General features: G+C 38.1%; 1 protein-coding gene across 9 annotated transcripts in view; it reads left to right on the forward strand.

Annotated features, from left to right (window-relative positions):
• Positions 1–21,980, forward strand: part of BTRC (beta-transducin repeat containing E3 ubiquitin protein ligase) — a 206,923-nt gene that overhangs the window by 139,105 nt on the left and 45,838 nt on the right. The window lies entirely within an intron of this gene.

Here is a 21,980-nt window from a genome sequence, read left to right on the forward strand (position 1 = left end):
TTTCCAAATTTTCACTTCTTTAAATTATAGAGTGAAGTTTTGAACTAAGATCTGACTTCAGAATTCTTGCTCACTAGATTGCCTTTCAAGTAATATTTGGAAGCCTGTGCACCTCTCCTACCAGGATACTTCCCCCGTTGCATTGTGTAGCACCTATAGCTTTTCTCCATTTGATTTCTATAGCACTTTGACATCTAGCAAATGTTATTTTCTCGTCTTTCTCCTCTTCCCACCTCTTGCTGCTTGTATATCTTGTTCAGGCTGAACTGAGAGAAGTAGTGTATTCAGAAAACTTAGAACTATCTATCTCTTTTCGGCTGGGTGTGGTGCCTCACACCTGTAATCCCAGCACTTTAGGAGGCCTAGGCGGGTGGATCACTTGAGGTCAAGAGTTCAAGACTAGCCTGGCCAATGTGGTGAAACCCTATCTCTACTAAAAATACAAAAATTAGCTGGGTGTGGTGGCTGCACCTGTGGTCCCAGCTACTCAGGAGGCTGAGGTGAGGAGAATCACTTGAACCTGGGAGGTAGAGGTTGCAGTGGGCCAAGATAGTACCACTGCACTCCAGCCTGGGTGAACAAGTGAGACTGTGTCTCAAAAAAAAAAAAAAAAAAAAAAGACTATCTCTTTTCTGGGTTACCTAGTCAGTAATTCCATGTAGCTTAAATAGTCACCTGCCTTATTAACATAGTATGCAGATCTTTCAAGGATCTAAGATGACTTCATGGCTCCATATTACGTTGTTCTGTATGTAAAATAACTGAGATAATATTAGACAGCTGGTTCAGGGTGGTGACTTACTTTAGTAATTGTTTTAGAAGTTGTTTTAGAATACTGATCTTATCCTGTTGTCTATGTCGCAATTTGTAGTGTAAACATGCACTGGCAGTCCTTTCATACCAACGCATTGTTTTTCTCACTTAAACTTGGTTATTAATTTTGTCAATTAAAAAAATGTCCCTTGGCCTGGGGTGGCTCACACTTGTAATCCCAGTACTTTGGGAGGCTGAGGTGGGAGGAACACCTGAGGTCAGGAGTTCAAGACCAGCCTGGCCAATGTGCTGAAATCCTGTTTCTATTAAAACTACAAAAAAATTAGCTGGGTGTGGTGGCAGGCACCTGTAAGCGCAGCTACTAGGGAGGCTGAGGCAGGAGAATTGCTTGAACCCGGGAGGCGGAGGTTGCAGTGAACCAAGATCATGCCACTGCACTCCAGCCTGGGTGACAGAGTAAGTAAGACTCTATCTCAAAAAAAAAGAAAAAGTCTCTTAAGACTTCAGGTCTGTCTGATTACACTTCAGTAAATATTTTCATATTTTGATTCATGCTTCTAGATGGTTCAGTGATTGTGAAGACTTGATGAGGTTATGAGAATTTAGTTGGACCTTGAAATCCTGTGTCTCAGAGAAAAGGCTTGGGACAGGGATGAGTGATTAGGAGAAATAGGTGTTTTTAAAGCAAATGAAAACAAAGCAAACAAACATGAATATTACTGTTTTGTGTGTATGTGTAGTTGTTTTTTTTTTTTTTTTTTTTTTTAACTCCCTGGATATTCTCTAATGGAAAGGTTAGAAATGTTTGACAGTTAAGGATGGCATAAATTTTCCACATAGACTCATAAAAGTATGTAAGAAGCACTTGCTCAACATGGAGCACTAAGACCGTGACAAACAGGAACAGTAAAATATTTCTAGAATAATAAACACGAATTTATGTTTTATACCTCAAACATCACTTCTCTAATTTAATCCACATTTTCTAGGAATATCTAAGAGCATAAGAAATTTAATTATACAGTTTGGGGTTGTTTTTTTTTTTTTTTAACGTGGGAGCAAGCCAAAAGGGAAATATAGAGAGAAAACCATGCTTAAAAAGAAATGGTTCCTACAGTGTTAACTATGGAGTCTGTAGCGTGACTCTGTAATGGAATATCATGGCGGGGGGTATAATACTGTAAATAAGATGAATATGCCACTTGTGGATTAATGGGTAACCTAAAGAGTGCTTTTATTTACATCTATGTGTGACGTTCATTTTCAGTTTGTATATTTTTCTCTTATTTTTGTGATTGTAGTATTTACAAACCTGGCATTTTAATTATGGAACTTTCTACTGATTTTTTAAAAAATCTGTTTCCATGAATCTTGCTCCATATTTATTTTTGTAGTATTAATATAGTGTCATTTTAGACTTTAAAACTGATAGATTGAAGGCGTTTTCTTTAACCTTTTCTTTAGATAATAAGGAGACGAGGTAGTTTCTGAAATATATTAAGCTCATAAAATAGAGCTGTTTTTAATTTTTTTCTTATGAAAGATGGAGTATAGATACCATGAGTGTCCAGATTATAGCAGATTTCATTTGCAGTGATAGTTTTTTGGATACGGTATGCTTTTCAAAAGTTTAGGTACTAAGTAATATAAACTTGAATACATCTAGCCTGGGACACTAGAGGAGCCACTATCTCAACATTATAACATTATAACATGCAATAAAGGTAAATACTAAGTAATATTTTATAAAACTGATTTTTTTAGTCAGCAGTTTTGGTTGCTGTTGATTGCAAATTACTAGTATTATTTAGTGCTCTTGAAACTTCTAAAGTTGGAGGTTTCAATTGTTAGTTACTCCCTGCTTTCCTTCAATAGAAAATGTGTAGTAAAGGTTATTTATAAAAGACTAATTATATCCAAAGCTAAATGGTCTTATTATAGAGTTTATGTAGGGTTTATTTTCACTTGCACAGGTAGATTCTCAAAATGTATTTGAATGTGAATGACTTCAAACAAAAAAAAGTGAAAAAATTTTTAAAAAGTACTAAAATCCAAAGATTTTGTCATCAAATTTGACAGCCTTTTTGTACCATTACAAGTATTTATTGAATATTTATGATGTACTAGGCATATACATTTTCTCTGAAATAATCACAATAGTCTCATTGTGTTGAACTCTATTTTACACACAAATGAGGTAGAATTCAGATTAAGTAATTTGCCCAAGGTCATACTGTATGTTGCAGAGCTGGAATTTGAACCCAGACCATCTGGCCCCATGGCCCTGTGCTTTCAAACCATGGTGTTTGTGAATTTTAGTACACAGAAATTAGGATAGATGTAGCAAATGGTGGGATTATCTAAAACATTCCCTGTGGTGTCTATTGAATGTTAACAATTTACTAACAACTAGCCAGGATTTGGAAATCACAGAAGTATGCAAATTGGTTATATAAAATTATGATAGAGTAATACATTTTAGGTTTATTATTATTCTCTTGCACTTACAGTATTTTCCTTTTCAGCATTCCATATGAGATGATAAAAATTAAAAATGCCTCAATTAGCAGCCACAAAAAAGTAAAACTGTTAATTGAACCTTGTAATCTCTTACTGTCTGTTAGGCTTTTCTTTTCAAGCTTTGATTGTGTGTAATAAAACTGTGGCTTAATTAATGCCAGGGTTCTGAAGCCTTTGGATGCCACAAAAGAGAGAAGTGGAGAAACCAAGAGGCAGCATCAAATAGCTTTTCTGTCGTGTTAATTTAGCCCTGTTGTTCTTGTTCTAGTTCATGATGTACAGCTCCCACCAGATACTCACTTGGTGAATTGAAAGAGGAGCTGTAGTGAATACTGTCTTAGGAAAAACACAACTCTTGATTGAGGCTATCAGCAGGTTAATGAATAACTGTTTTCAGACATTTCACCCCTAGTTTGAGCTGCTCTTAGAATGAATGTGGCCAGGTTAATGTGACCAGCAGACATAATGCAAAACCAAACTAAGGTGGTAAATTGGAATCTTGGCTTTGTTGCACATTTAGGAAAGATCCAGGACTCGTGTCAGAGGTATACTGTCTTTGGCAGAAGAGTGCTTGTCCATCACTGGAGTACAAGAGAGGAAGTCATACTGATTTATATTAAATCTTCATTTCACATGCTAAAAAACAAAATGGCAACCATTTCTCCAGGAAATTGCTAAAGCTGACTTTAATTATAGACATACTTTTTGAGGGATCCATATGCTTTAAAATAAAGAAGTTGATAGGAAATGTTTGCTGTATTATAACTCAAAAAGTATTTTCTTAATTTTGAGAATGCAAAATATTAAATAAGACATAATTGTCTTCCCTAAAATGAATTTACTTTTAAGATGACTCTGCATTTTCTTCTTTTTCTTTCTCTGATTTTCCCTCCTTGATTCAAGGAACTTATTAATTAGCTGGTTTTATACATGTATCGATTTTAACAAGTGTATAGAAAAGGTGTGTTTCTTTCAGGATGAGAAAGATTTGAAATCCAACCATGAAAAATGAAGCCGCTTGTATTTCTGGCTGCATTCCCAGAATAGTTATGTGTATTATAATTATTGAACTTTTAACACCTGCTCAAATTCTGTCTGGATTGCATAGGATTACAACATCATATCTAAATTGTACTTTCTGATAGTATTCAAATGTGAAATAGACATTGTTGTGTTGAGGCATTGATATCATCATAATTTCCAATGGTTTAAAGTGTCAGTGGTAAAGGGAGTTTACAAACATAAGTAAAGAATACAGGTTTTACGTTGAAAAAGGTCTCTGTTGTCCAGGGGGTTATTTAATGCTAATAAATACTTGTTTTAGAATGGATGAAACTAGGTTAAGTGTTTACAGCCAAACCTTTCTATTTTCCTCCACCAAAGAGCAGCGTTCTCCTAATACTGACCTACTTTACTCTTAGACGATAGTAGAGGTACAGTGGTTATGCAGCCATGAAGAGAAAAATAAATGAGACCAGAAAGATTTTTTAGTAGGAAGTGTTTGGTAGCATGTTGCTTTGTTGGTGGAACATAATGTTGCCACAAACCATGAATAAATATTCTGAATTACCTAATATTATAGCAGTTATAACCATTTTTAATCCTCCTTTCTAAGTAGATATTTCTCTCCTGGCTTTCTGTGCTGTGAACTTTACAAAACTGGCATAGGCAGTCTATTAATTATTCATATCATAGCAACAATTAAAGCAAATTAAAAATAAAAATCACCATATTGCATTTAACCGTGGGCAGCACCAAACTGTGTGAGCTCTGTAAGGGCCTGTGTTGTATCCTTAGTTAAAAGTGCTAGAGGGAGCTCTAACGTTGTTCAGAGTGGTGGCATATGGGAACAATAGTCTGTATGTGGCCATAGGTTTGCAAGTGAAGATACAGTCTCAGGCTCTTCTGTGGCAAAAATTTAAATCTTTTTTATTAGAAGTCCCTGTTTCCTTTATATCAGAAAGTAAGGGCTCGGACAGTCTATCTATAGCCAAACAGAACTGTGTTCATCCTTATGAATATAATCGTTCATCACTATGAATATAATCATAGTGAATTTTCATGAAATGAACATACCTTTGTGATTACCATCAGATTTTATTTTTATTTTTTAAAAATTCCAAATTAAGTTCACATCCACCCAGATTTTAAAAGGAAAAGAGAAATAAAAAGACCATTACCGGAGCCCATTGCTACCGTCTTTAAGTCACTACCCTTCCAAGGGTAACCATTATCCTCACTTCTAACACCATACATTAGTTCTGCCTGGTTTTGAGCCTCATATAAATGGAACCATATAGTATTTTTTTACTGTCTGAATTATTTCACTGTTTTTGAGAGTCATTTATATGGTATATATATAGTTATAATTTGTTATTGATATGTAATATTTCATTATACATATATGCCATAATTTATCCATTTTACTATATGTGAACATTGGGTTTATTTCAGATTTTCATAACTACAAAAATTATTTTACATATATTTTCATGAATGTATGCAATGAGTGTATTTGAATGGATGTATTGACCAGCAGAGGAATTGGAATTTCCAAACTAGCACCAATTTTATACAGCAGTAAATAAAAGTTCCATCATTCCTTTTTCTCACCAACCAACACTTGGTGTTGTCTACCTTTTTCATTGTAGCATTCTGGTGATATGTACTAGTAGTATCTATGACATTTTGGATTTTTAAAAAATTTTTTATTTTACAGGCATGGTTTCACTCTGTCACCCAGGCTGGAGTGCAGTGATGCAATCATAGCTCACGGTAACCTCGAACTCCTGGCCTCAGGCAGTCCTCTTGCCTCAGCTTCCCAAAGTGCTAGAATTACTGACTTTTTTAAAAATTGCAATTTAAAAAATAATAATAATATAAAATTTACCATCTTACTATTTTTTTAAGTATACAGTTTATTAGCTTTAAGTATATTTACATTGTTGTCACATTGTTTTTAATTCAAATTTCTCTGAACACTATTAAAATTGAGCATATTTTTATATGTTGATTGGCCATTTGGATGTGAAGTTCTTGTTCAACTCTTTTGCCTATTTTTTTTTAATGGGATTTTATGTATTTTTCTTAAAGATTTATAAGAGTTCTTTATAAATTCTGAATACAGGTTATTTGTCTGATGTATGTATTGCATATATTTCTCCTAAACTGTGACTTGCCTTTTCACTTTTTAAATGATGTCTGTGATGAACAGAGATTCTTAATTTTAAGAGTCCAATTTATGGATCTTCACCTTATACAGTTAGTGTTTTTATATTCTACTTAAGAAATCTGTGCCTATCCCAATGTCTTGCGGATATTGTTTTCTCTAGTTTTTATGGTTTTACATTTCATGTTTAGATCTATAATTCATTTGATTTTTGTGTATCATGTGTGGTAGAGGTGAGAATTCTTTGTTTTCCCGTGTGATACCCAGTTGACCTAGCACCATTTATTGAAATGTGTAGTTCCCGTTATACCGGATCGTTTTCTTTGACCGTATGCCGATAGGTCTTTATCAAAATCTTGAACTCTGATAGTAAGTGCCCTAGCTTTATTGTTACTCTTCAAGATTATCTTGGTTATTCTTGGTCATTTTCGTTTCCATATAAATTTTATAATCACCTTGTCAATATTTACCAGCTGTGTGATCCACACCTTGTGTACTATAGCACTTGAACATGGAACAGTCTTCATATATTTGTTTAAATATTAATATATTAAAGCTGGGCATGGTGGTTCATGCCTATAATCCTGGCACTTTGGGATGCCCAGGAGGGAGGATTGAGCCTCAAAGTTTGAGACCAGCCTGGTCAACAAAGTGAGACCCCTGTCTCTACAAATAAAAATTTTTTAAAAAATTTTCCAGGCATGGTGGTGTGCTCCTGTAGTTCCACCTATTCAGGAGGCTGAGATGAGAAGATCACTTGAGCTTGGGAGGTTGAGGCTGCAGTGAACCGTGATCATGCTACTGCACTCCAGGCTGGGTGACAGAGTGAGACCTTGTCTATCAATCAGCCAACCCATAATAAATAAATGAAGTTGGCCGGGTGTGGTGACTCATGCCTGTAATCCCAGCACTTTGGGAGGCCAAGGCGGGCAGGTCACAAGGTCAAGAGATCGAGACCGTCTTGGCCAACATGGTGAAACCACGTCTCTACTAAAAATACAAAAATTAGCTGGGCATGGTGGCACACGCCTATAGTCCCAGCTACTCAGGAGGCTGAGGCAGGATAATTGCTTGAACCCAGGAGGGAGAGGTTGCAGTGAGCTGAGATCATGCCACTGCACTCCAGCCTGGTGACAGAGCGAGACTCCGTCTCTAAATTAACTAATTAATTAAAGTTAAGCTATATATTGACATATACAGAGAGAGCGATTACTCCGTACACACAAAAATTCCCTAAGTTGTAGTTTCTTCTGATTTTGCCCAGAGCCTTTTAACCTGGCTTTCCTAAGCCGCCTTATTTATTTATTTATTTATTTATTAGATGGAGTCTCATTCTGTAGCCCAGGCTGAAGTGCGGTGGTGCGATCTCAGATCACTGCAATCTCTGCTTCCTGGGTTCAAGCAATTCTCCTGCTTCAGCCTCCCTAGTAGCTGGGGCCACAGACACGTGCCACCACGCCTGGCTAATTTTTGTATTTTTAGTGGAGATGAGGTTTCACTATTTTGGCCAGGCTGGTCTCAAACTCCTGAACTCAGGTGATCTACCTGCCTTCGCCTCCCAAAGTGCTGGGATTACAGGTGTGAGCCACCACGCCTGGCCTCCTAAGCTGCTGTTACAATCTAAATCACATCATAACTCTTTTTGCTTTTCTTCACAGTTCTATCCCCAGTCCCATAAGCTAATGGTGGCCACACAAGTTAGCACATTTTTAAAGTATTTTAGTCATAATTCCTCTCCTGGGAATTTGGCATTAAGTTACTATTAAAACTACAGTTTTAAAGTTTAGTGGGCAGGTCCTAATACAGCCTGAATTGTTGAGATGGTTTCTTGGTGCTAGAAAATAATAGCAGGCCAGGCGCGGTGGCTCACGCCTGTAATCCCAGCACTTTGGGAGGCCAAGGCAGGCAGATCCCCTGAGGTCAGGAGTTCGAGACCAGCCTGGCCAACATGGTGAAACCCCATCTCTACTAAAAATACAAAAAAAGTAGCCAGGCGTAGTGGTGCGCACCTGTAATCCCAGCTACTCGGGAGGCTGAGGCAGGAGAATTGCTTAAACCCAGGAGCCTGAGGTTGCAGTGAGCCGAGATCACACCATTGCACTCCAGCCTGGACAACAAGAGTGAGACTCCGTCTCAAAAAAAAAAAAAAAAAGGTAAAAGAAAATAATAATAGCTACCTTTAGTAACCATGTACGTGCTACATCCTGTTCCAAGTATTTAATATACATAATCTGTTATTTCATATGACAATCCTAGGAAGTAGGTGGTATTAGTTTCATTTACGGGGGAAAAAGGGAGGCTTAAAGAAGGCAACTAACTTGCTCAGGTCTACATAGCTTGTACATGGTAGACACTTGGCCTGTACCTGGGCTTGTACTACATTTTTTTTGAGACAGAGTCTAGACAGAGTCTTGTTCTGTCAGGCTGGAGTGCGGTGATGCGATCTGGGCTCACTGCAACCTCCGCCTCCTGGGCTCAAGCAATTCTCATGAGTAGCAGGATTACAGGCATGCACCACCACGCCCAGCTAATGTTTTTTTGTAATTTTAGTAGAGGTGGGGTTTTACCATGTTGCCCAGGCTGCTCTCAAACTGCTGGCCTCAAAGTGATCTGCCCACCTTGGCCTCCCAAAGTGCTAGGATTACAGGCATGAGCCACCATGCCTGGCCACTATGCAGTACTGCCTTTTAAATAATTATATATCGTACCACCTCCATAAATAATGCCCTGGGTCCTTCGTATTATATTTAAGAATCTACCCTCCACAATGTCTTGATTCTGTCTTTGTCACACACCTAACCCCCATTCTCACTGCTGCTCTCCTACTTCATGTCTATTCTGGTATCAGCCCACTCTGCCATCCTTACTTACTATGTTGGCCTACCAGATTGCTCACTATCAAAAAATGCTATCACCACAGAAAGATGATGTTACAAATTCTGCTTCTAACTTCCAATGAAAATTCTTTCAAATGGAAATCAAGCCTCAGTGCTTGTCGATATTCATTTAGTTATTACAATAGCTAATATGCCACCTTGATCTTGAGGGCACTTGATGGACTTTGGAATCTGAAAGAAAAAGCTCTCTGCAATACAGCAGGCTATGGACTATAATGCCGAAAATACAACTGACAAAGAACAGTAGCCATCTGATATGAGCACTTATCTTAATAAAGCTTTGAGAGGATTCCAACAGCTTTTTTATATCTAGTTGCAGACTTTTCTTGTGGCCCTGCTGTGGTCGTGCACTGCTTAATGATGGAGATATGTATGAGAAATGTGTCATTAGGCAATTTTGTCATATTGCAAACATTATAGAGTGTACTTCCACAAACCTAAATGGTATAGCCTCCTATACACCTAGGCTATATGGTATACCTATTACTCATAGGCAACAAACCTGTACACCATGTCAGCATACTGAATACTGTAGGCAATTGTAACATGATGGTGTTTGTGTATCTAAACATATCTAAACATAGAAAAGGTATAGTAAGAATACAATACTATAATCTTAGGAACCATAGTTGTGTATGCAGTTATTGACTAAAATGTCATCACATGGTGCATGACTGTACTTTGATTTGGCCCTAAGGGAGACCAGTTGGTATATGTAATTTTTTACCTTCATATGAAGCAAAGGGATTATTAATAAAGAGGTACATTCATTTATAGACAGTTTTCTAGAAAGCCTTTATTAAGTACTGGAAACTGTGGGGAGGGATAGTGGGGAAATTATCAGAAGAGTTGATGTGAAAGAAATGAGGCATATTGAAACAGAAAACTTCAAGAAAGCATTACTAGGGCTTCAGATCCTAGTGTCAGCCATGAAGGAGGCTAAAACCTTAAGTTTTTAAGGTTTTAAATTATTAATTTTAGAGTCAGCATGTAGAAAAGTCAGAATCATAATATTACCTGTGTACCTGTCACTCAGAATGATAGCATTTCTTTACATTAAAAACTCAATTGTTTAAGAAAAGTTTGACCCATTCTTGGGATTATAGAATGTCTTGCTTGCTCAAATAATATTGTGAAAAATGTTTTTTTAAATTCAAGGGCCAGGCACAGTGGCTCAAGTCTGTAATCCTAGCACTTTGGGAGGCCAAGGCAGGTGGATCACCTGAGGTCAGGAGTTCAAGACCAGCCTGGCCAACATGGCAAAACCCCACCTCTACTGAAAATACAAAATAGTTAGCCAGGCATGATGGCACACACCTGTAGTCCCAGCTACTCAGAAGGCTGAGGCAGGAGAATTGCCTGAACCCGGGAGACAGAGGTTGCAGTGATTGGAGTGCACTGCACTCCAGCCTGGGCAAGAGTGAGACTCCGTCTCAAAAAAAAAAAGAGATTTATGCTTAAACTCCCATTATGATGGGTTTTAAGTAAGAACATGTGAAGAATGAATCTCTATTTTTAAATTTATGTATGCAATTTTATTTTAACTTACAGTAGAACTGGATTATAGACTCAAAGTATAAGAGCCAGACTGAACTTCAGATAATCCCATCCACTCACTCATGTTACAGATGAGCTCCCATGCCAGTAGATACTTCCCCTAGGTTATATAGCTAATTAGTGTTTTAGCCTGGGCCTAAATCTCTTTAGCATCATGTTACCTCACTTTTGCTTTCAGGCTACATTAAAACATTTATATCAACTGTAAGAAAACTTTTTCATGAATGGTTTGTTTCCAGAGCATCAAATTTCAGTATGTATTCCTTAAATGGAAAATAGAAATAAACTACAGTGTTTGATACGTAGAAAAATTCCATGGGAAAGAGTTATTAGTACCCTTGAGCCTCGTATTTATAGTGCTCCACATAAACTTAAACCACTCCCAGGTAAAATAAAAAGGTTAGGTAGTAAACCAAAAAATGTCTTTATATAAACTATTTCGTGCTCTAAGAAGAGCCAAGTTCTTCAAAGAAAGGATACAAGTCCTGTTTTTAAATCAAGTGCATAAATTTTATGGAGGTGACTGTCTTCCTGATTTTCATTTTCTTATTACAACCCTCTTCCCAGAAAACACCTACACAAAACCCCTGGTGGGAGTTTGTCCCATTCTGGGTTAAACAAACAAACAATTTTTGGTAACCCTCAGAATTCTATGTCTTTTCTCAGAAAGACCAAAATCTTCAATCTCTAGTCTATGAAACCCCATTAAAAATGGTGCCCATGTAGGGGACATATAAATAACCTCCAAAGTTACAGGGTAGTAGGGTTTTTCTGCCTATTTGTGGGAGAAAGAAAAGTGGATGCTGACAACAGCCAGAATTTTAGTCTGGTTTCTGCCCTGGCTCTGTCTTTGCTGATTCTAAAACAATGCCACAAATCAGAAGGAAGCAAAATGTACTCTGTGCCCTACAGGATGTTAGCTCTTTGGTATAAATTGTTAAAGTGGATTTTAAAAATTAGAGTAATGCACTGAGAGTCTTGTTATCATTCCGATAATTTCCTTACTGTTCTTCCTTCCTTGAAGTTGGGTGTTATGGGAAAACATTGTAGCAATAGCTCTGAAAGATTGAAAATGATAAAAAAAATCAATGTGCAAATGTCTTTTATTCCATATTGTAGAAGATCTTTGAGGGCTTCCTTTTGCTCTTTTCTATCTTCTTCAATTATTAAGTTTCACGAAACATTAACCTGCTGTTAGTCTTCATTCCTTTTTTTTTTTTTTTTTTTTGAGACGGAGTCTCACTCTGTCCCCCTTGCTGGAGTGCAGTGGCCGGATCTCAGCTCACTGCAAGCTCCGCCTCCCGGGTTCAGGCCATTCTCCTGCCTCAGCCTCCCGAGTAGCTGGGACTACAGGCGCCCGCCACCTCGCCCGGCTAGTTTTTTTGTATTTTTTAGTAGAGACGGGGTTTCACCGTGTTAGCCAGGATGGTCTCGATCTCCTGGCCTCGTGATCCACCCGTCTCGGCCTCCCAAAGTGCTGGGATTACAGGCTTGAGCCACCGCGCCCGGCAGTCTTCATTCCTTTTGGAAGTTCAGTTTTACTGTGGTTCTTAATTTTTTGCATACCAATCTTAGAAAATGGATTAGATTGCCAAATTTGAGTGCCTATGGACATAGCATCAGTATAGTGATAGTAGCATCCTTCTTGGTGAGAGAAGGGGACTCCAAATATGTTTACACCCAAGACATTTTACCGTTGTACTCACAGAAAGCAATACCCACCTCCTCATTCGTTTAGATTAACAGTTCAGTTTATCAAATATTTTTGAGCTGCTGTTATATAGATACTGAAACTTATGTGATAATCTACTTTAAAGTGAAAGTTTCTGGACATAAAATTATTGTAAAAGCAAAGAAGAATGTATTTAAATACAGTGAAGCATTAAGCTAATTATAATAAGTAACTATGTAGATTACAATCTTTTCTAGTTAAAACTTATCACAACTTATGCCCTTACTATGTGCTAGGTACTCTTTCTGAATACCTTTATATTTATTATTTTATTCTTAACATTAGCCCATCCAGCTAAGTATTGTAACTATCACCACTTTATAGATGAGAAATTTGAAGCCCAGAGAAGTTAATTAATTTACTCAAGATTACACTCCAGGTAAATAGTAGAGCTGGGATAGAATCAGTGCCAAATTATGATTTTTTTTAAAATGGTATTCTTTTACATAAACAAACTCCTTCAGAAAGACATTTAAGCTGGCTTCAGTGTGGCACTTTGGGTCTCCAGTGCATATGTAAACCTCTTTTGGTTATAGAAATGCATTTATCCATCTATGCAAAGCAGTCCTGGTCTTCTGCATTTAGTCCTGACTTGAAGCTTCATTGTTGTTGAAAAGACGAAGAGGACCAGAATTTCATTTTAGAAAAACTGTTCAGTTTATATAACAACTGCATTTTGAAATCTGAACTTTACTAACTTGTGTGAATCTGAGCAAGTTATTTTGATCACCTCTGCTGAAAAAACAGATGCTGCATCTAAACTAAGCTTTTCCTGGATAAATTAAGAAAACAATTACCGAAGTATTCCAGAGAGAAATGTCTTTACTCCCTTGATGTTCCCAGGGTTATTAAAGTTTTACCTGAAGATAACCAAGACTTCCAGAAATTACAAGTCGTTTACTTCATTCACTGCAGCTAAGAGAGGCTTGTGCTACTGCCTCATAGGATTATTTCTTGCTGCATTTAACATGCATTAACAAGCATTTGAAAAGAGTTGAATTTCTTCTAGAAAGCTGAGTTGGCTTCTTGAGATCCTATCCAAAAAACTTTGTATTTTCCTAATCCCGGTTTTAGATAAAGCTTCTCAAAGGCTTTTTTCAGGAGCAAGTTTTACCAAGTTGTTGAGGCCTTTTTATAGAACACAGAAATCGAAGGATTAGAGCACAAAGAGGAGCAGTGTAGTTTTTTCCTTCCTTATTTAAACCCGACTGTATTTTTCCCATGCACTTTTTAATTGTTTTACATGTGCCTCTGTGTTTTCCTCTGACATCTGATGTATTCCCTACTAATATTAGAACTGAATTTTCTGATGCTAACTAAAAGGAGGAAGGTGTTGAGGGGAAGGTGGGCAGAAGACTCTCAGTTTCAACTTTCAGCATCACAGAAATTTTATTCTGGTAATCTTAGCATTATTTGACATCTAAGTGAACAACTTCCACCTGAGGAAGTTATACAGCAAGAACAACCAGATTCCAGACAATTAAACTTTATTACTCTGCCTGAAACATTAAGTAGTGGTTTAAAAAAATAGTTTTTCATCTCCTCTCCCTCTTGATGTTTATTGTATGGGAGAGGATGTTTGTCCAACAAGCATATTGCTCCTCTTAGAGCAGGTGAGCTTGGTAATACTAGGTCCTTTTGCATTTGGTTATATTCATTCTCCCCCTTCCCACCTATTTCTTACTTCGTCTCTCCTGTAGCCATCTCCCTCCATCTCTTCCCCAGCTCATCATCTCTCCCCCTCCCCATCTTTTCCCTAGACCCGCTTATCCCTCTTCCTTCATCCTTTTCCCATCTCTCATCCACCCCACTGCCTAGTCTCCACTGTCCTTTCCCCAATCCTCACTTTTGTCATTCCTCTTCCTCTCCTACCATCTTCTGTAGCCCCAGTCCTTCCTCTCTTCCTTCCTTTCCTCCTTCTGCTTTCCCATTTTCCCCCTTCCCTTTCCCTTTTCTTTCTCTCCTCACTTCTCCCTCTCCCTTTGGCTCTCCTTCCTTTCTCCTCTTTCCTCCCCTCCTTTCTGCTCCCCTCATCACAATAACCTATAGTTCTGTGTCCTCCAGGATCAGATCTTGAATTCTCTAACAGCAAAGATTAATTTTGCTTGCTCTGATCAATTTGATATTATGAACAAAGAATTCTCTAGATGGCATAGGTACACTCCCCCTCCCCCACATTCCATTCTTCAAATATTTGACTGATAAATTAAAAAAAATTTTTTTTTTTTCTTTTTGAGACGAAGTCCCACTCTGTCACCCAGGCTAGAGTGCAGTGGTACAATCTCAGCTCACTGCAACTTCTACCTCCCGTTTTCAAGCAATCCTCCTGCCTCAGCCTCCCAAGTAGCTGGGATTACAGGTGCTCACCACCACGTCCGACTAATTTTTTTTTATTTCTATTTTTAGTAGAGACGAGGTTTCACCATGTTGGCCAGGCTGATCTCAAACTCCTGACCGTAAGTGATCTGCCTGCCTCAGCCTCCCAAAGTGCTGGGATTACAGGCATGAGCCACCATGCCTGGCCCTTGACTAATAAATTTTTAAATAGAAAACAGAAAGATATATAACCCCCAAAATTTGAACATTGTCTCTTTGTTGATAGTTGAAATTATGGGCAATTTCCATGTTTTTTGTATTTCTGAATTTTTCATATTTACCAAAATGCGTCCACTATAAATGCTATTTTTTGAAAATGAATTAAACATTCTTTGCTTGACCTCCCCCCCCCATAGATCTGTATTTAATGAAAGTGAAAACAAAATGACTCAGATTTGATCCTTTTTGAAGATGAATTTGGTTTGGTATTTTGATGTTCAATTTTCCGATTTTTTTTTTTTTTTTTTTTTTTTGAGACAGAGTCTCGCTCTGTCGGCCAGGCTGGAGTGCAGTGGCACTATCTTGACTCACTGCAACTTCCGCCTCCCAGCAATTCTCCTGCCTCAGCCTCCCATGTAGCTGGGACTACAGGTGCCGGCCACCACACACAGCTAATTTTTGTGTTTTTAGTAGGGACAGGGTTTCACCATGTTGGTCAGGCTGGTCTCGAACTCCCGACCTCAGGTAATCCACCCGCCTCAGCCTCCCAAAGTGCTGGGATTACAGGCATGAGCCACCGCGCCCGGCTAGTTTTCCAAATTTTTTACCTTTCAAAATGGGTGGCCCTTTGAACTGAAGCATGAAGCCATCAGCTCATTGGCGCTATTGCAGCACATGGTGAATGTTAAATACAGTTGCACAAATTAGGCTTCAACTCTAAGTCATATGAGACCTTTCCTGCCTTTCTCTATCCTCCCCAAATTTAGTTCATGTTTTTTTATAATATTTCAATATTAGAGTGTTCAGTCTGATAGACTTGACAGTTTTTATACAGATTTGTTTTCAGCCCTGTTATCAGTCTTGGGGGTGGGGAGGACAGGCATTGATGAGCAGCAGTTCTATTGTTGTTATATACCTTGTGTATTGTCCTTGGTAGTGTTGGTTATAAAAAGTGTGACAGTCATGCTGTACCAAGCCAAGATGCCAACTCTGCCATAGTTAAATGTTAAAATTCCAAGCTCAGATTCAAAATTGACCTAAAAGAAATCTTTGAGCAGACTGTTTCAATCTCAGTTGACTAACCCTAGGTATGGAAGGTGATGGCAAGGCTAGATGAAGTGCTCTAAACAACTGAAGTTTACTTATTTCCTAGCTATAGTGTACTCATTGTTTCACAAAGGGTTAAATGATGTAGTTAGTGAATGGTTTTCTAGCTGCAGGGGTTTTTGAAAAGAGATCTAGGAATTCTGAAGTTAATTGAATTCTTCAGGCATGGACTCACAGTCTCTGAAAAAATTTGAGTGAGCAAAATTCTTTTGCTTTGCTCCTAGGTATAGTTCATACCATGTCTTAGGAATCCAGAATTATTTTTTGAAGGATTTTATGCCTATATATGCTGATTGAACATTTAATAAGATAACCATGACATTTTAAAAGATTTTATACAATGTATTTGTTCCCTTGCATTGCTCTTCTCCCTGTTTTTTCTTCTCCCACTTCCCCAAGTCTACATCACTGGTGCTTTTTCCCCATTTTTTCCCATCTTGTGAGCAAAGTTTTAACAGTACGTTGAAAGTTAACTGCCTGGAGTCTTTTAAATATAAGTAACACGCAACCAGTAATAAGCTGTCGGTTGATTTTTTGCTGCCTGCAAAGAAACATAAACACAGCGCTCATTTCTGGCAGGTTTTTACTGTCAGAGTTTCTCCTATTATATTTATCTTACAATTTGCCAGGGGGTGAAGTTATTAAGTTTTAGCAGCAGCCATCGATCAAGTTCACAAGTTAACACGATAAAGGCTCTGTGCCGCTCCGATCCGGGGAAATGATGATCCTCACTCGGTAATTAACTAAATGAGAAAGTTAAATCTTACTTGAGAGCTGGGAGAGATGAAAGAGAGGTGTTTGTCAGTTTCTCAGTGGAAATTAGAAGCAGTTTTCTGCAATTCCCTAAGCTGCTGCTCTGTCATATTTTACATAAGCACTGGGAAAACGTCTTGTAATTAGTGCTGTCATGGAAGATTTTTTTTCGCTGAAGGATGTTGGAATAATTCATTAGATTATCAAGAAAGGCTTGTGTCCTGAAATGATTAGCATAGTGAAATTTAAACCATTAACGATAACAAGTTTAGAGCTTGCTGCAGTGCAGGGGCACCCAGGGTATGTCTGTGCCTATTTCAATCATTTCTTATAATTAAACATTATGTCTTTTTTTTCCCCCCACTACTAGGACCCATCCAAAAATCCTTTTAAGGTGGCACTATCTGCATCAGTGGGTTTACCAGCCTTGGAGGTGTGTGTAGTTAGTAGTTATAATAATGCAGCAGTAAATTAAACTGCTGTGAGTTTCTTGGTTTAGAACAAAAGAACCTATCACCCTGGAAGCTATAAAGTTGCATGAGGGGGCCAATAAACAAGCAAGAGTCTCAGTTTTGAAACCTAAAAATGTTAAATGACCATCCTGTCCCTTTAACTATGTCAGAAATTAGAAAATAATGAAAAACTGCTTTGTTATGAATTTGATGAATTTTATATATGACTTTTCCTATAGTTAGTAAATAGAAAAAAAGATTGGCAAGTGTCCAATCATTAAATTATCGTATATACTGGGACAATGTCAGTTCATTTCCTACTGGGTTTTATTTAAAGGAATTGGAATGACTGCAAGCTTTTTCTTGTTGGTTATTAGAAATCATTCAGATTCATAATGTGAACTTTCCCTCTGCTGACAAATCTGCCCCTTCCTGTCTTCCATGTTCACTAATCAGATCTGACATGTTTATGAGTTCACCTAATATGTAATCATATTTAGTAGAGGCTGTTAAAATATTAATACAATAATCCCACTGAGAAATACGATGTTTACTTCTGTTGAAATGTGTGCCCCATTCTATATGTACCATTTTCTTTTCATTTGCACTCCCACTTCCCACCCTACTCCAGAAAAAGGAATGGACTACTCCTTTGATCACTGAGAGTTATACAGTTTAAGAACTAAAAGTAAAATGTTGAAAGTTATCCCACTTTTGAGTATTCATTTCCTTTTTTCTGCATGTTCAATTTGTGACTAAATTTCTTTCAATTTATCTTGAAATCCACTTGTAAAAGAATGCTCAGGTGCCAGTGGGCTCTATCCCTTCTGGGTTCCTTTTCTTTTCCATTCTAGCTCTTGAGAAATGTAGGTCTCCCTGCTATCACCATCTTCATCACTAGGTGTGCTTATCTCTTTCCATTCTAATAAAAATGTAGGCAATCCTATTTCCTCTCAGTTCAACCATGACAATGGCAATGTGGACTTTTTTTTTTTTTTTTTTTTTTTTTTTTTTTTGAGACAAGGTCTCTCTCTGTTGTTCAGGCTGAAGTGCAGTGGCATGACTACTGCTCACTGCAGGCTCAAATAATTCTCCCACCTCAGCCTCCCAAGTAACAGAGACTACAGGCATGCACCACCACACAAAGCTAATTTTTTTTTTTTTTTTTTTTTTCTTTTTTGTAGAGATGGAGTCTTACTATGCTGCCAAAGCTGGTCTCAAACTCCTGGGTTCAAGCAGTCCTTCTGCCCTGGCGTCCCAAAGTTCTGGGATTACAGGCATGAGCCACCATGCCTGACTGACTTTTTTTTTTTTTAAAGATGCTTTTGGCCAGGTGCGATGGCTCATGCCTGTAATCCCAGCACTTTGGGAGGCCGAGATGGGAGGATCACAAGGTCAGGAGTTTGGGACCAACCTGGCCAACATGGTGAAACCCTGCCTCTACTAAAAACACAAAAATTAGCTGTGCGTGGTGATGCACGTCTGTAATCCCAGCTACTTGGGAGTCTGAGGCATGAGAATCGCTTGTACCTGGGAGGCGGAGGTTGCAGTGAGCCGAGATTGCACCATTGCACTCCAGCGCTAGGTGAAAGACAAGACTCTGTCTAAAAAAAAAAATAGATAAAAATAAAAAAAGATGCTTTTACAAAGAAATCAAAGGAAAATAATCGGAAAAAGATCTTTAAAGTCATTGTTTTTAAATGTTTATTTAACTGAAGCCTGACAACAGTCTCTAGAGAGTATAACGTAGACTTTAAAAATTTCTTCCTTTCCCCCTCAAAATCCTTGTAAGTTTTGCCTTGTTTCTCCTGGCCACAGGAGCAAGAACACTGTTCTATCCCCATCCAGATTAATGTACCAGACTGAATATCTAAAGGATCAGCCTTCATGAGGTAGTAAAGTATTATACTAAAATAAATGTATATTACAACTCAGACTTATAATTCTCAACAGGGCGTTTCTCCTTCTCCTTCATCCTCTGTTGTGAGAGTTAAAATACCTTTCTTTTAAACATTTCCTAATCTGCCTATTCTAATCCTAGCCATAGTCACATTTTGCCTGGATTATTTTATCATCTTTCTAATTGATCTTTCTTCCCCTGCTTTTGCAACTTGCTCTTATTATCCCCTCCTGACCTTTCCGGCCCCTGTCCATTCGCTGTGTGGCAGCTAGTATAAATATTTGTAAGGCACAAATCAGACGATGCCATACGTGACTATTTCAAAACCTGCAGGGGTTCTCCTTTACACTTCAAATGAAATCTAAACTCTGTAGGATGACGTAGAAGGCCTTATATTATCTTACCTCCAGCCACCTTAATTCCCGCCATTTTTCCTTAATTCCCACCATTTTCATGTTCATTCTGCCCAACCACACTGGCCTTCTATCTTTCACCTGAACATACCATTGCACTAGCTCTTCCTTCTATATAGAAGGATCTTTCCCAAGATCTTCACAAGACTGACGTGTCATTCAAATCTCAGCTCAGGTGTCACCTCCTTTGGAGGCATTTCTTGACCACTCCAATTAAAGTAGGCTGAACTCTTTACTTCTTTTCTTTTTCTTTTTTTTTTTTTTTTTTTTTTTTTTTTTGGAGAGATGATCTCACTCTGTTGCCCAGTCATTCAAGCAGTTCTTATGCCTCAGCCTTCCAAGTAGCTGGGACCACATGTGCACACCGCCATGCCCAGCTAATTTTTGTATTTGGGTTTTTTGTTTTGTTTTGTTTTTTTGCGACAGAGTCTCACTCTGTTGCCCAAACTGGAGTGCAGTGGGCAATCTCAGCTCACTGTAACCTCTGCCTCCCGGGTTCAAGCAAGGGTTCACACACCATCAAGCCCTGCTAATTTTTGTATTTTTAGTAGAGGCAGGATTTTGCTATGTATGCCTGGCCAGGCTGGCCTTGAACTCCTGACCTCAAGTGATCCACCCACCTTGGCCTCCCAAAGTGCTGGGATTACAGGCGTGAGCCACCATGCCGGCTGTATTTTTAATAGAGACGAAGTTGCACTATGTTGACCAGGCTGGTCTCGAACTACTGGCTTCAAGTGATCTGTCCGCCCTAGCCTCCCAAAGTGCTGGGATTGCAGGCACGAGCCACCATGCCTGGCCCTTTACTCCTTATTTTATCTTTGTTTGTTTTCTTCACAATCCTTACTGGTCTGAAATTAACATATTTATGTACGTTCTTTCTCCACTCCTCCTCGGAGAAGGCAAAGACACTTTGTATGCCTGTTCACAGCAGTTTCCCTATTACCTGGTCAAGTGCCCAGGATAGAGTAGTCACTCAATAAACTGTTGTTGGTTGATTGATACCACTGAAGTTCCAGCTTTAGTCAAAATTCTTGTCCCGCCCCTCCTAGGCTGCAGCCTTATCCCCTACAAAACCCTTGCCTATTTTATTCTTAAATTAATTGAGCATTTAATCATTATATCCCCTTTCCCCACCATAGTTCTCAGAGCCTTTCCTTAAAACCTTTCTCGAAGTCAAATAGAATCCTTAGATATCTTTTATCATTTGCATCTTTCTTGTCATAAATGTTTTCTTCATCTAGTCGTTGCAACCCCAGTTCTAAAGAGTGTCCTATGTCTGGAATGTCTTTCTCTACTTACTACACCCTTCCTTTTGGTTAAAGCAGGTTTTGCATGCAAACTAGAAATATTTGTCATTTCACCATGAAGTTCAGTCAGTCCACTGTGTATTTCCCAACCTATACATAATACACTTAGTAAAGTCAGCGTACTTAGTATTACAGTGATAGTTGATGGTCAAGCCAGTTGGTGTCTGTAAGTGTCTATTTTTCCCTCCTGGCCCAGGCTGCAGCTTCAGAGAAATTCATGGTAATTTTGAAAGTGGTATATGAAATATATTTTCGGAGATGAAACTAGCCCCTAGGCTTTGAGAACTAAGCTGAAGGACAGTTCTAGAAATACTTAACTCCTTTCATTTTGTGTGCTTGTCACCTGTCAGCTTCTTTCTTTCTTGTGGCGACAACTGTTCACTGTAAACAGAAAAGAAGAAGAGGGAGATGTGCAGGGGTGGCAGAAACTTAGTGTTACCATTAAGCTGAGGCTGTCTGTCAGCTTTCCAAGACACTTGAACAGTAGTGGTTGAGTCATTAGGCTTTTGTTGGGAAAGCCAAATCAATTCTTCTGCAACCAGTAACCATTATATCTCCCATATCCTCTAATATACAACCTTTTGATTTTTTAATAATTGAACTTTTTCACTGTGTCTTTGTAGATTTTCAGAAGTTCTCAAATTGGAATTTTGCTGCATTTACTTTAGATAATTGTAGAAAAATCTGTATTGGAGAATGGTAGAAGAAAGGGACTTGACAACAAAGACCTTTATCTTTAGATTTCTCTACAAATATAACACCTTAGTTACAAATAAAATTCATCTTACTGTGGATTTATCCGTAGGAATACTCTACCCTTAGAAGTTTTTTTAAATAACTTTATTAAAATATAATTTACATACA

The sequence above is a fragment of the Macaca fascicularis genome, chromosome 9, assembly GCF_037993035.2.
Source record: "Macaca fascicularis isolate 582-1 chromosome 9, T2T-MFA8v1.1".
NCBI lineage: Eukaryota > Metazoa > Chordata > Mammalia > Primates > Cercopithecidae > Macaca > Macaca fascicularis.